This window comes from Watersipora subatra, chromosome 5 (assembly GCF_963576615.1).
Source record: "Watersipora subatra chromosome 5, tzWatSuba1.1, whole genome shotgun sequence".
Classification (NCBI taxonomy): Eukaryota; Metazoa; Bryozoa; class Gymnolaemata; order Cheilostomatida; family Watersiporidae; genus Watersipora; species Watersipora subatra.
Window position 1 is genome coordinate 54,421,804 of NC_088712.1, and position 16,391 is coordinate 54,438,194.

Consider the following 16,391-nt stretch of genomic DNA (forward strand, 5'->3'; position numbering starts at 1 on the left):
TAGTCGTGAAGCCAACTCGTATGATGTTATTCGTCACTCAATGCTATTATGCATATTTTAATCAATGTTATAAGTATGTATACAATTATTAATTAGTATCATCAATTGGGCACATAATGTACATGTAGTTGTTAGTACATCTGTCTGAAGACCTGGAGGGTCCGAGTTCAAATCCAGTGGCAAGTGAATATTTTGTTCTTAAAACTTCATCACTATAACTGGACATATCGGGACGACAAACGCTGAGATTTATATACTTTATGTAGGTTTTAACAATTTGAGTTGTACTTTGTAAAAATCACTATTATGTAGTGCGCAATTCTGTTTATTGGTTAGTAATTCTGCTCAAAAAAATTTGTTTTTTGATAATAAAATGAATCAAAAAGGAAGCTTGCTTAAATAGATGAATGCAACATATTACTGCATTCCATATTAATACAGTATTACTTTGTTCATCAAATAGTGTACCTCTAAGTTGAAGTTGTATACCTTTGCTTTGTCATGAGCAGACAATCTACATGTATTTTGTTGACACAAAATATACCGGTAATTATGTTCTGTAGGATGTGAACATTTTATTTTCCTTGCTTATCAATTTACAGACTATTTTCAAAATTTAATTTGTAATTTCTTATCATGATATGTTTTCCAGTACTCAGTACACTTCTAATTTTTCCAGACTTTTCTAGAAGGTGTTAATGTGAATATTTTACTCGGCAAATAGATTGTTACCTGATTGGTTATAAATGAGCAAAACTTTTACGCTCTTCTGTTATAATATTATTTAACTCCAGTTAACTGAAGAGTTTATCGGACCTTATCATGCTGCAGCTAGACATTAGATATGGCAGTAGGTAAGTGTATTTTAAACAACGAAAAGGCATTAAGAAAATGGAATGTAGGTCCATTGATGCTATATAAATGCCTCTCTAGATATCCTCATTATATATTCTACAGAAATACTCTGCTAGTAAATTAGTGTTTGTGTATGTGTAATCTGCCACTTGAGGTTTTCATTACTATTCATACTAGATTTGTTTTTTCAGCATTATAAATGAAGCTGTTTCAAGGTTTTATAAGTTCACGTGCAGGTTTTGACTGTGCGATGTTTTTTTTATGAATTTTTATTTTTTTGCAAGCAGTTCTTCCTTTTGAGCATTTCTTCAGTACTCAACTGGTTGCTCAAACTCTCAACTTTTGATTAAATTCATTTTTTTTCAGATTTGCACTGAACTACACTAAATTGTATTTTGAACAACAAATTCTTGAAAATAAGTACAAAAAATTAAGGTTTGGAGTTGTATATCTTTTACAATAACAACTCCAGGGTTATCTTTGATTTGAAGATTAAGAATGTATTATTTTATCTACAGCAAATATTTGCACGGCATCGTCATTTCTACTTTTCAATAGTTAAATTCTTTTTGAAATAGGAATTCTTTTATGATTTTTAAACTCCTAATTTGCAGGGTTTTAAATTTGATACAGTTTGAGTTACTATCATTCATACATGAACCACTAAAATGGTGAAAACTAATTTTTAGGTGTAAAAAAGGTACACAAAAGCGGGATATGACAACAGAATTAATTAATGTGTGCACACAATTCTAAATAGTTAACGTTACACACTTGTGATTATTACAAATAAGTTCATACTTCTAACTTTTCATTGCAACATATATTACAATAAATAGTTTAGATTACTCACTCTCAACTTCAATGGTTAACACGTTTTTTGTTTTCGTACTGAAAATGAAATTGCTAGGTTGCCATTTTTATTCATTGTTTAGTAATGCTGATTTATAGCTGAGCATCAGTGACTGAAAATGTAAAACAGTGAAACAGTTTGTTACTTGCATTCAAGATTTTGAGGTTTTAGAGAAGTTATGTTTTTATTAACTTAAAATCTCCAAAATATAAAAATTGCCTATTTTATGAAAAAAGAAATCTCTCAAAACATCTCTTTCATCAAATACCACATAGTCCGGAAATATTTCTTCTATCATCAAAATAAGACACATGAGCCACTCAATTGTTTGAAAATATTGTTATAATCTTATATTGCTAGTGGCTGAATACTGCTGCTATTTCAGCTTTACTAATTTTCACATCCTTCTAAGAGCAAATGAAGTCAGTGCAAGAAAAACTACTGAAACCTCGATTGTACAACCGACAGTTGTATTGAAACAGGCAAAATTACTTTTTTTTTATACATGATACGTGCATCAAAGTTCATAATTTAACTGCATAAAACAAGCAGCTTTATTTGTGTAAGCTTGATTATAGATTTTAATAGCTAATCAGTAAAGATCCTTAGCTCTCCTAAATGAAAATTGAATCAGCATTGGTTTTATTTTTTATTCCCCATAAACCCATTAAAGAATTGGGCATTTTTAACTTAGTTTATTAATAGCAGTCTTCATCAGCCGCAGGTAAACCTGTTCCTAAGTGTTGTTCAACTATTCACTTCTAAATTGAGATTAAATGAGGTGAAATTGGATAAGCAGTTGGTATATTAAACTCATCTGTAGCTTGTTGTTTTGCTCATAGAATGGTAGCATGTTTATCTGTTTAAGTAGTGCAAACCATAAAACTTATGTTATTATTTGTCTATAATTACTACATCGCCTATTATTGCTATTATTATTATGATTATCATTATTATACTAATGTAGAATTTTAAAACAGTGTATTCGATCATCTTGAGGTTACCATATTCCATCTTCTTTATTATGTTGTCATTTATGATCACTTAGAAGTTGTCTACTCGGACAACGAAGAGCGTAACTCTGAATAAATTGTAAATAAGCTATAAATTGCCACCATGTTTTCTAATTATTATTATCTAACAGTAGTAGATTGATGCTTTTGAGTATTTTTTTGAATAATTGAACAATAATTCATAAGCTTTAGCATACACAATGTTCAAAATCCTTACATTTCCGTGTAAGGTCAAATGAATCAAACTTCAAATGTTATCTTTAATAACAAACGCAATCTCTGTCTATAACATGGCTTGTTGTAAATTGTTGTTTATAAATATTGTTTGGCCAAATAAACAATAAGAACAATTTCTCATTTAGTCAAAGAACTTTGTTTTAGATTAAGCAACTAGAAATGAGTCAACATGCAATCGACCAACCGTAACCTTCATATTTAATACTGTTACTCTCTGCCCTGAGTGTGATTAGTCATTCCTACGCCTTTCATCCCATAGAAATGGAGCCTGAGGCTCAATTTTACATTATATGTTGAATGTTATTGTAGGAGTTGATTTGACGACATACCACAAATTTGATGAATTGACGCTGGGTGCAGGTTTGACTCATCCTCTTGTATTGTGAAACTAATCGATAGCATAAAAGAGCAGATGAGTCACTCCTCAATATATCAATAAAAGGTTAGTCATAATTTTCACTTGGTCTGACAGATATTATTTGCAATTGCATTGTAAGCTCCTGTTGAAACCGGTAGAGTGGCTATGTAAAGATTTCAAATTATGACAGTAATTTCCACCCCTACATCTGCATAAATAATTACGCATATCGTCTCGCAATTATTATCAACAGATTGGCGCCACATATACAAATCAATATTGCAAGTCTCTGCATTTTGCATGGTCACAAAACTACTTGTCAATTTCTCATGTCTGAGAAGATACAAACATCGAATAACTTCTAGAAAACTTAATTTAGTAGTAGAAAACTGAAAAACTGCTCTTACAAGTAAACATGCCAACATAATGGAAGATGCCAAAGGCTCGCAATAAAATATTTGATTTGCTAAGTAATTTTGGTGATTTTTATCATCATTGCAAACCCTATTTTTGTTGATTCATATAACATTTTTCAATTCAGCTGAAAGAGAAATAGATGGAGCAAAAATTCCAGAAAAAAATTTCATAGCACTAGTTTACGGTAGTTATTTGTCTGTTTTGGCTGCTAGCCTATCTATTCATCTGCTGAGATACAGTACAACTAAGTTCTAATAAGTGTAACTAGCCAAGGGGCTGGCAACTGACATGCACAACTAGCAAGTGTAACTAGCAAGAGAGCTGGTAACTGGCATACACAACTAGCAAGTGTAACTAGCAAGAGAACCGGCAACTGGCATGCACAACTAACAAGTATAACTAGCAAGAGAGCTGGCAACTGGCACGCACAACTAACAAGTGTAACTAGCAAGAGGCAGGCAACTGGCATGCACAACTAGCAAGTGTAACTAGCAAAGGGGCTGGCAACTGGCATGCACAACTAACAAGTGTAACTAGCCAAGGAGCTGGCAACTGACATGCACAACTAGCAAGTGTAACTAGCAAGAGAGCTGGTAACTGGCATGCACAACTAACAAGTGTAACTAGTAAGAGGCCGGCGATTGGCATGCACAACTAACAAGTATAACTAGCCAAGGGGCTGGCACCTGGCATGCACAACTAACAAGTGTAACTAACCAAGGGGCCCGGCAACTGGCATGCACAACTAACAAGTAGTTACTACCCCTTGGTTTATTTAAATGACTTCCTTTCAAGTTTTTACTGTTTACAGACGGCCATACAGATTACAGATTGATCTAGATGGCTGGCTCAATCTTGGTTAGTTACAAAACAACTATTTTCTCACATAGCTTGCACCAATTTGGCTTGTCAATGATCAGCCATGTAACAAAGATAATTGTCTCCACATGAAATTTTTAGAAGATGAAGTTTGAAATTGTATGTTTACTCAGAGGACCACATGGTATACATACTATTACAGTTCCTATTAATGTGTACATGTTTCCTTCCTACTGAAATGTCTCAGTTATGAGGTAAAGCCCTCATTGTTGGAACGGTGCTGTCTAAAAACAATTTTAGTTCCGCCAACATCATTATAAGTTTGAAATTCAAAGTTCACAGTTTATTAGTGCAAAAACAGTTTTAATTTAACATGTAAAATCCGTAACTATCATTAATACGTTGTTTGAAGTTTATTTTTTTAATTGTTTCTAAAGGATTTAAATAAATCTTGTAGCAAAAGGTTAGACTGCTGTGAATTTGACACAAAACCAGTTAGCATTTAGAAACTAGGTTTCCTTGTGGACTTATTTAGTCTTTTATTATTAAAACTTAAATCACAGGCATGCTCGGGGACCTATATATCCAACCTATCTATACAACATTATCATCAGATTAATAGGCCGTAAAAACTTTTCCCTCAAAAAGGAAGCCATCAACTTTTTTCCTGCTTCATGTTATTTGATAGCAAGGAGTTTGAATGAGAGGTGGTTTGATCAAACCCCTAAACCAGCATAAATAATGACTATTCAGTATGGATTTCTGTGCGACCAAGTGTATGCATTTGTGGCAAGACCATGCCTTGCTTATGTGTTAATTTCTGTTGACAACCAAAAGGACAGCTTAGCTGATGCAACCTGTTTCATTAATTATATCACCACGTACACAAGTTATTTCCTGCCTTACTAAGAAGCCAGTTCCTGCTGTTCAAAATGCTAGAATTGTGTATGATTGTTTTTGTTTGAAGGATAACTCTCAGCACGCAAACCTAATGGATTTATTTTAGCCAAAAGTTATTTTTCAATCATTCATTTTGTTATCTTCAAAAATAGAAAATTTTTTAGTGTGATTTTATAGTAATGCAAAAACTGAAAAAAATAAGCTCGCTGGTTTTTCAGAAAAGAACAGAAGCAACTGATAACGTAAATTTTATTTTAAATGTATTTTTTAATACAAATCTTAAATTATTCTCTAAACTGTCAAATCTCTACATTTAATCACCGCAACATACAAATTTACAAAGATGTGATACGTAAGCTGAACAAATATTTGATTCTTCACAAGGAGTCACATCAAAGTTTTGTAAGTTACTAGCTGTGCCACCCGGCATTGCCCGGTTAATAAAAAAGTTTTTGGACAGAAAATTGATTTGTATTTAACATATAACAACATTTGCCATTCTAACTTTCAAACTACATATCATGAGAGAAGTGTTTTGCGTAGTTGAAGTAAATTAGGAGAGAAAATAAAAACAATTGTAAAGGTTTCAAACTTTTTCAAACAACTGTAACTTTCAAACTTCATATCATGAGAAAAAGATTTTGTGCAGGACAACTAAATTAAAAATAAATAAAAGAACTGTAAAAGTTCACAAACCACTGTAACTTTAAAATTTCATAACTTTTAGCGACGTACAGTATATTTTTTAATAACATACAGTGGAATCTCGGTTCTCGAACATAATCCATTCCAGAAGGTTGTTCGAAAACCGAGTTGTTCGAGATCCGAAACAATTTTTCCCATTAGAATAAATTTATGTCAACTTTGATTCATTTCAAGGTCAAAAAACAACTTCGGTAAAGCATTTTTTCAACATTTTACACCATAAACTGTACTGTGTACTATATACTGTACTGTGTATACTGGACTGTATACCGCATACTATAAATAAAAACGGGTAGATATAGATCGTGTTTAATTATTATAAAAGGTTTTCTATTTATGAGGATGGAAAAAGAAAACAAATGTAAACATTTTGTATGTTTGGCTCTTAAAACATCAAAAACATTAAAGGTTAAGGTGCAATACTAAAAATTTCAGAAATTGATAATGAAACAGCAAAAAGTGCAACAGATCAGTTACATCAAAAATCATAGGAAAAAGAAAATATAAACAGCAATAGCACATTTACTTATCATCTTTAAAGGAGAATCCTCCTCCAAAACAATTTAGGGTAACTCGCCTGGAGGGGTTATCCCCCTAGCAAATTTCTTCGGTAGAGGAAACGCCGTCCCAGATGGTTCTTCCCTTTTTGTAAAGATTTCATGAAGCGTAAAATGCTTCTCTGTTTGTTAACGAATGTTTTCATGTTGTTTCCGAAGCTGTTCTAATTCCAATGCGCATGCTCCGGTTTGGTCAAGAACCGAATTTATGTTCGAGCTCCGAGACGAGCAAATCTCAAAATCTTTGGTCAAAATCCGAGTTGGTCGAGAAACGAAGCGTTCGAGAACTGAAGTTCTACAGTATATAATCAGTACACAAGTCGCCAAATTTTAAGTTCCAGATAAATTATTGTCGATATCGTGGGGCCGAATAAATTAGCCCTAACAAAAAAAGATGAATAAGCATCGCGCTGCATATACTTGGGTCCCAAAATATTTCTGAATAGAAAAATCGTAACTCGTCGACGCTAAAGGCTAAAATAATTAGCACGCGCATGGTGTATCCGTTATATGAAAACGGGCCTGATCACTGTGGTGTTCTAGCTCAGTGGTAGAGCGCCTGGATAAGAAATTGTTGATGCATTCGTCGTGAGATCAAATCCATCAGTACACAGAATTTTAATATCAAGATTATAAGATCTATAGCCGGAATGACACACATATCCACAGACATACTTATACTTGAGAAATATACATATAGTTTGTGAAAACTTAGAGTAAAACATAAATATATATAAAAATAATAATAATATACATGCCAAATTAGACTAAACTTTACCTAGTCTAACCTACAGTAAGTTACCAAAGGTAAGTACCTATTTCTACTTACCTCTAAATCTACATATCACTTAACTTACACTTCCTTTTATAAGGTGCAGCAACAAAAATAGCGTTTTATTTTTTATTACTGCATAGTAATGTCTTTTATATACTGTATAGATTTTTCATTTAGTTTTATGCACAACTTTATACAATGCTTTTGTTTTTATGTAATGAATAGTTTAGTGTACTTGTAATTTTAGTAGCTAATTACAGTGCTGTCAGAAATTATGAGACCACCCAATAATTCTCGCCTTTGTTCAACTTTGCACCTCTGCTGGCACCATATTAATTCATTCATTTGCCACATATTGTACATCATTAGATGCAGAAATTTCTCCTTGTTCTAGTAAAGTAAATCAGAAGTCTTTCATTGTTTTTTTACAGCATTGGTGATAGAATTAGTGTCATCAAGTTATCTCTTCAGTGTCCAACCACATAGCTTGTTAGTGGTAAAACGTGATGTCATCACTATGTGTTGTGCATTCTGTAATCTCACAAAGTCAAATAGTTTAGCGTAAAAAAATTAAAAATGAATAAAATAATAAAATGAATAAAAAAACGAAAATATCTTTTCGTTTTTTTATTCATATCAGTTGCATATACCTTTCGATTGGGATAAAAAATAAGTATGGATTGTTATGTGATGTAAATTTGCTTCATATTAATCAGTAGAAAATTCCGCATCTAATGGTATATGGTTTATGATAGTTTTTTGTAAAACTAAGTCAGTAAATCATTGCTACCACCTTGTCTCTTAAAATGTGAGGTGGTCTCATAATTTCTGACGGCACTGTACATGTATTGTAGGTTTGGGACTGTAGAGCGAATTAGATAAAGTTCAGTGCTTTCTTATCAGAATATTTGCTTCGACATATTACTATTTTTGTATATAAAGCATACATCAGAATGAATCAACTTTGTATGCAGAAGTTTGACCATATTTTTCATATTGATTACCTTTGTAGGATAAGATTCTACCAAATTTAAATGAGATACGGTATACAAAAAATTGCAAAAAATTTAGCTACTTCAGCTAACTGAAAATTATAAAATAACATGAAAAGTACTGAACTGCTACTCCAATTGCAACTATTGTTACTGGTAGCGGCAGTTTGTGGCAGCAGTTTGAGTTTCAGCAATTTTCAGCAGTTTCAGCAATTACAGATTCTAAAGAGGTTAGAACATGCTGTTGATATTCAACTCAGAGTGTTGCTATTTCTTCATGGTGCTGTTGCATCGCTTGCACCTGGTTGGGTAATCTTTTGCGTTCAACATTTAATTTATCGATTGATTGAGCAATGTTGAAATGGTAAGCTACACTTTCCCAAAGAGTAACAACCGCTTTCCATCTCGACAGATAAAAGGTGGTATTTGTCAGATTATAAACCACATTTGGTGTCCAATCAATCCTTCACACTCGCTCGCCTGTCGATAAATCATGAAAGTTTATTTTTAAATTAAAAACTGATAACGCTAAGCGATTAGTAGTCCCTCAATAACCTCCATATATTACAATTCTAAGCACATCTGATGTGATATTTTTATGTGATATTAGTGAATGGTTGAAAAGGAAATAATTTAGTTCACAAAATCAACTTAAGGCTGAATACCACGTAATACCAAGTAATTTGCATTTATGATTTGCTTGACAGACAAGCTATGAGCATTTATTTCATGTGAGAAAAGCATGCATAATGTTTGCAATGAATACTTAATCGGCGGCTGTATTTTCAGACAAGATTAGTAACAACTTTAAACTGTGTGGTTTGGTTCAGATTTTTAGAGTTGTTTTTCCTCATTTTTAGTTTGGTTGTTGCGTAGTTTCAAAAGATTTTTTGTGGCAGCATCTGTTGTCTATGTAGTTGCCACAAATTATTTCTTGCCGCACTGACATCTGCAGTTTTTTTATGTTTGCGGTTTTATAATAGCTAGTCAAAGATGTTCACTGAACTTTGCAAAGCCTTTTGACATTTTTTTCAAGTTTTGAACAATATGTAAAATACTATTTGGAACTGTTCACAATGTTACACTTTTTAATACTATTGAATAAACGAAGCAAAGAGTGTTTACGCAAAACTAACACAAAAGCTAGTAAGATTGTAATATACAAATATAAAAGTGATTGTCTCGGAAAATACTGGTGAAGAAACTTTGGCAGGCTCCGGTGTTGACTGTTGCAGTAGATCAATTGTATGTCAGCTGAATAGTGCTGAACAGCGTGTTTTTGTGAATGCTTTTGCGGTTTTACAAACCAGGCATTTTTTGAAAATTAAAAGTTTTGAAAAGATGAAACAAAAAATTGAATCATATGAACCCGCCTTTGTAAAATAATTCGTCACATTGCTCTGAAAATGTCAATTACTATGCAATAGGAACTGCATTTTCACCGCAGATTGTCAAATTCAGAGTTGGCATATTTTGTAGAGAAGTTGAAGGAATACTTGATTTAGCGAGACCGCAGATAATCCCAGCTAGTGTGCCAAAGTCTGGCTGAGATTGCTCCGAGAGGTACCAAAACTTAATTATCAATAAACAACTGAGATGTTTGTGGTTATTCCTTCGACAAGTAAGGACATCCAAGGCCGGCCCTCGTTACAGTTAGATCACTATTATGTTTGTTTTCACCAGTAGATAAGCTAGTATTTTAGCTGGCAGCACATGAGTTGTTGATGATACTGACTCATGGTAAATGAGTTGTAAATGACTCATTATTTGTTACTATCACATGCTGATGAAATATAAAATGACTCAGTCCATAATTGATAACTATCCTTCAAGCTGATAACAGAGGGATTAGAACGGATTAAAAAGATATTTGAACCAGACTTTAGACCAGTACTTCCCTATTCGTTTTCATTTCCTAACCCCTACGACTAATAAGAGTAATCTCCCCTTGTTTATAATGAAATAAAAAGGCTCAAAACATAATAAAAAAAACAGCCATATTCAGAATATATGAAACAGTACGTTATTGGAAGGTCATTCTAAGAAGAGTCTAATGTTTTCACATACCCGCATATAAAAACCACCTACTTCATGATCTATGACTTTTTCCTGCCTTCCCACTGCTTTTATCTGATTGAAATGTGTTTAGTTGTGGGTGAGTGAAATGCCGCAGATCAATTTCAGGATTGATGGCAATACGGTATTCATTTTTGATCCTTAAGAGGGATGAAAAATATATCTGTGAGAAAGAAAGTGTATTCGTTGGAACAACAATTATTTGTTGGAGCAACAAATACACTTTTTCCCTCTTCACAATTGATTCGTGCACCCTCTCGAACAACGGCACGCCCTCTACCCTGAGGGGTGCGGAGCTGTTCTTTACGAAAACCTCTATCTTACACGCTTTTATTATCTAACTTTCAATATCTTTGTAATTTTGTTAGAGGTGATTGTGATGCCTGGATGCCTTCTATGAGAACTAAAAACTAAAAGAGAAAACATTATATCAGTGAAATTAATTTTGGCTCAAACATGCTGGTTCAGAAAATGGTGACAATAAGATCTACTAACCTTGACATCTTTAAAAACCTGGTTTTCATTGGTTGCGTCTCATGCAGAAAAGACATACAATACACACAGAAATCTATGGCCAGATCAAACGCTTCTGTCTGTATTCCACTTCTGTGACTTATGAACCAGGTTCTGCTTCTGAACAAGCGCTATCTACCAAATTTTAACCTTGACCTAACAGTATACTCAATCATAAGAAAGACTAAAAACCTGCTAGTAGATACTATTAGCTGTAAAACAGATCTATGGTTCTACTTTGCTAAATTTGTTTAGCGATGCAGCTGTGCAGGAGCTGTTTACTGCTCATCTAGTAGTAAGTAGTAGTAAGTAGTAGTAACGGTTTATTTGGAATACTAAAGAAATTAATACTGGCAGCGACACGTTTCCGAATGTGTACAATTGGCTATATGTACATATGAAGTGCCAATCTTCACCATCTGAAATGGTCACGGATTAGGTTCAAACAGCGAGTCATGAATTAGGTTCAAACAGCGAGTCATGAATTAGGTTCAAACAGCGAGTCATGAATTAGGTTCAAACAGCGAGTCTTGCAGGCGTACATGTAAGTCTACAACCCAAAAATCTGCGCCATGTGTCAATAAAAGGAAACCTTATCTAGATAAGCCCAATTATCAAACACCCAAGTTTTCTTAGAACCGCCTTATGCAATCACTTGTGTATTCAGGAACTAAACTCAGGCTCTGCTTTCCATCAGCTGATAGATATAAAAACCCATAAAAGTTTATCAGACTTGGAAAGACTTTACAATACAGTCCCATAGATTCTATAGGCCCTGTAATGCCACTATTTATTACATCAGCGTAACTTGAGAACTATGCGATTTCAAAAGACCAAACTTTTGCTACTGTTTTCAAGAGCTTGATATGTTTGGGGAGTGAATGGCACTTCACGCACTTCTGCTAATTTTGGTTGTGGAAACAAAGCTCAAACCTTTTTGCTATGAATGTTGGTCATGCTCGTGTATTATCTTTTCATCAGGTGATCCACCGGAAAAGGCATGATTCATGATCAACAATTCAAGTGTTACTTGGAGTACCCTCACAGCTGTTACACTAAACATTACAGAGCATATAACGCTCCTTGATTGTTTGCTTAAAAAATTACTTTTTCAATGGAAGCCCTCAAACCATAACATCAAGAAATGACTACCTGTTGCTCCAACAATATATTATCAGCCTGTCAAATACAGGTGGACCTCGTTTAACGTTCAACGAGAAAATCTGTTGATGAACGAATTCGTCGTTGAATGAATCTCAAGGTCGTAAAACCCTAGGTTAGCCTATTTTATCATTATTCGGTAATATGGTATCTTTTACTTTTTTCTTCTTTTATACATGAAAGCCTTATTTACTGTTTTGGTAGTATATTAAACTCTTATTTAATATTTTAGCCATACATTCAAGATTTTAAAAACCTAGGCTAGACTAGAACATCAGAACTTAAAGGGTCTAGTTGTTTCATTATCACTCAACAAAATATGTACATTAGTTTATTAACCTTACCGTACATATAGTATTTTTACTTTTTATTATTTCTTCTCTATTATATTTAAAGAGCATAACACATGTGTTATGCTCTGCAAAATGTCTATTGGTTTGATAGATAACGGATTGTTAGATAACGGATTGATAGATAATGGATAGATAAATAAGGAATTGATAGATAATGGATTGATAGATGATGGATTGATAGATAATGGATTGATAGATAATGGATTGATAGATAATGGATTATTCTTTTCAATAATTTAAGAGTATTGAACATGAAAATGAACACTGTGTACAGATATAATCCAAGAAAGTGTATGACTAACATGGGAACATTGGGAGTGGGTGGCTATGTTCCCTTAACCTTAGCAAACTTATTGTATGTATGCGACAGCGCGCAGTTGCGCTCAAAACTGCCTTGCCACTACATTGTTGTAATTACAAAGGATTTGCGTTAAGGCTGATTCACACTATATCGCCGTATCTCGACGTTGATGCCACAATCCTTTGGTGATTGTTGATGATAAAATTTTTCACTTTACACAAACCCATCCGTGTTTGCATCAGCAAATACTCTGTGACGTAGTGTTCTCATTTTTTTCAATTTTTCGCAAAGAAACATCTTTGTTGTTGCATGCTTGAATCAAATGCTAGTCCCGCAGCGACTATCATAAATGGAAATAAATAAATCACGCTATTAGCGACCGTGAATTACTATCACCTAAATGGTTCACATTGTACAGGCGGTCGTCGACCCTCGGAGAAATATCGAGAAGTTGTACCTGTTGTTGAATGAATACTCAACTACAGGTTGACATCGAAAAAACTACAGGGAAATATTGGGAAAGTTTAACAGCTGCAATGTCTTCTGACATATCTGCGTTGCCTCGGGATGCAATCATGAATGTGGTTACATGGTCTATAAATCATTGCCGAGAGAACAACTTCTGCGATACGGTGTGTACTAGCTTTCACACCTGCAGTTTTTGACAAAGTCAAAAAATCATTATGAAAGTTTATCAGAAATCGGATAGAATCGTAGACTTTAAGTGAAATGTTAGGCGTGCCATTATCTAGTCTTTGAAAGTCTTAGACGGAACACACCACTATTAAAGTTTAAGTAAATTCTCAGAGTTAATCTTTATTTTGTTTCATATCGACCAAATAGATTCTTTACTTATAATATTTTTTTGTCAATTGAAATTTTATCTTTCAGTCGAGTTTACAAACAAAAAATGTCTTCAGGGTTTTTATAAAACTGGCAAGAAGCCTATATATAAATTGTATGTATCATTTGTTTGTCAGATGGATTTACCAAATCTGGTTCTCAAAATGGCTGGTCATAGTAGAAACTTGTTCTCCAATGGCTCACTCCACTTCACGACTTCCTTCGTAACAATATTTACTATAATAATAGCCACACATCGTAGCCATAGCAAAGAGTGTTAGAAAAATACACCGGTGCAGCATGAGAATCGAACCTGCACAGCCGGTTTCAAAACCTGCATGCTACCATTGCCCTACTTAACCCTTTTACTGCCATCCATGTACAAATTCGGCTATCGGCCTCGTGCCAGACATTTTACTGAAAATTGCCGATATTGCTTCATGATATGTGTACAATATTTTTTCAATTTCAAACTTTATTTAGAACATTTTTGTTACATATTTTATTTTGCCAACATTTTAACCAATACTGCTATGCAGAAAATTCAATGTTTGTATATTTTGTGCGATGATAAAGCTATGTGAATCTACAATCGCTAAGAAGCTAAGACGATCTTCCACAATGTTCCTTACTCTTACAAAACTATTTCTTTCACCACTATCATAGACAGTGCTGCTACTTTAATTATCTGTATAATCACGAAAATCTAAATCTGAATTGGCTATAATGTCATCAACATAAGTAAATACCTGTTTTCTGACTAGCGCGGTACTTAACAGAACTTACACAAAAATTGTTCGATTTTGGTTGGGAAATTCTCGAACAAAGATTTTAAATTGCTTCAATATTTTAAGCTAATTTTATAAAGAAATCTTTGGACAACACTGTCAATATCATAAAAGTCCTAAAGACTGTGGGTTATGCTGTCAACAAATAATAATATTCAGTTACTACGCAGTTGCTGGGAAAGTCCCTAAAATGCATCTACGGCAGTCGACCATAGAAAATGCATAAATGCAGCTACGGCAGCGAAAAGGTTAATCACCTTTCCACATCTAAGAATAGTTGTATGCATAGTTATTACACATAATAACAATCTCTCACAGAGCACAGGGCTACCAGTGAACTAGTATACATAACCTCTGTATGGTATCATGACTCAGTCAGTGCATTCATAAACTTCCTAAATGTCTACAAGTAAACAGGCAATCGCATTTAATACATTGCAAAGGAAGATAAGATTAATCATTATCAGAAACCAGGAAGATTTTATCGGTTTATCACCAACTTGAAAAACAACATTTTGTAGGAAGTTCCTTCTGCCCATTCTGAGCAGCATGCCTGTTTCAATGTAATCATCTTGCGATACACAGAAACATGCAGGCATCGGATCATATTGTTTTTAACTATGTAAGATGAGAAATACAGGGAAAAGTGTTATTTTTAGTACAAAATGAGGAAAATATTTTTTGACAGTTCACATATCAAAACAGCCAATATACAAGGAAAGGTATTTGCATTCCAAGCAACGATGATGATGCCATGTGTTTAGTACATAGATTTGGTCACATATGTCTGTTACAACACACGGACTAGTTGCAAGGTTGGCAATACCATGCCCAAACATTACAACACTGGAATTGTTTTCTCTCTCAAAGGTGTTGCCTTGGTGCCAATACAGTATTTGGATTGAGAATTTAGTAGATTGGGTAATAAATTAAATTTTTGTGATAGCAGCATATTTTACATGTATGTTAACATACATGTAAAATACTGTGTTAGTCATTTATGCGATCAAATATTATATTTGTCAATGATGAGAAGGGCCTAAATAAGATTTTTTAAATTGTTTTATGTAAGGATATGAAAGTCAATATGGCCTTATTAGTTTAATACCATTTACCTGAAGCTATCTTAAAACAAATGTAGTAAAATTGAAATGTCGTGAAAAACTGAAATTCTAAGTTTTTTCAATCAGATATAAATAAAAATTCCCTTCCTTCATATTTTTCTGTTTAGATAAAGTTAATCAAAAGCAAATTTTTCTTTACTCAATAGAATTTGTAACTGCCATGTATCTAAGAGGGTAAAAGGAAAAGCTATTTTAGAATTTCATATAAGCTGTTCTTTTCAATGACTATAATAAGAGTCGTCTCCATCCGTCCAAATCAACGTTTAGAGGTTGCAAAAAGATTGTATTGTACGGGATTCAAACTCACAACCTTCATCTTGATAGATCAACCAATTGACCTCGCTGAATAATTGTGCATATAGCTATTACACCTGATGATTTTTCACTGCGCACTAGACTCCCAGAGTACTAGTGGTGAGGATGCTCAGTGACCTTGAAATTTGAACTGTCATTTGCTGTTCACCCATGCTGCTCTATAAACTTGTGAATTTAATACATATAGTTCATGTTTATATTTATTATACACTTGAGTGTGTCGACAGCACAGCTCTTTTGAACACTTTACGAACTTGGCTGCTACCGGTATATCTATAAGTTATAGAGAAAATCAACTAAACCTCTGATTGACCTTTTTAGGCAGAACTTCAACAATCCATAAACAGGTCACTTAAAACTATATCAGTGCCTTTCTTCTTGTAATAAGTACCTTAGCCAGTGGTTTGCCAGTGAGCATTGCCTTGAGTGTGATGTT

General features: G+C 33.7%; 1 long non-coding RNA gene across 1 annotated transcript in view; it reads left to right on the top strand.

Annotated features, from left to right (window-relative positions):
• Nucleotides 1-10,286, top strand: part of LOC137396285 (uncharacterized) — a 117,013-nt gene extending 106,727 nt beyond the window's left edge. Inside the window, exons 2-3 of the long non-coding RNA XR_010978523.1 lie at nucleotides 3,268-3,400; nucleotides 9,961-10,286. This is a non-coding gene — a long non-coding RNA (uncharacterized lncRNA). The remainder of the gene's footprint in view (nucleotides 1-3,267; nucleotides 3,401-9,960) is intronic.
• Nucleotides 10,287-16,391: the final 6,105 nt, after the last annotated feature.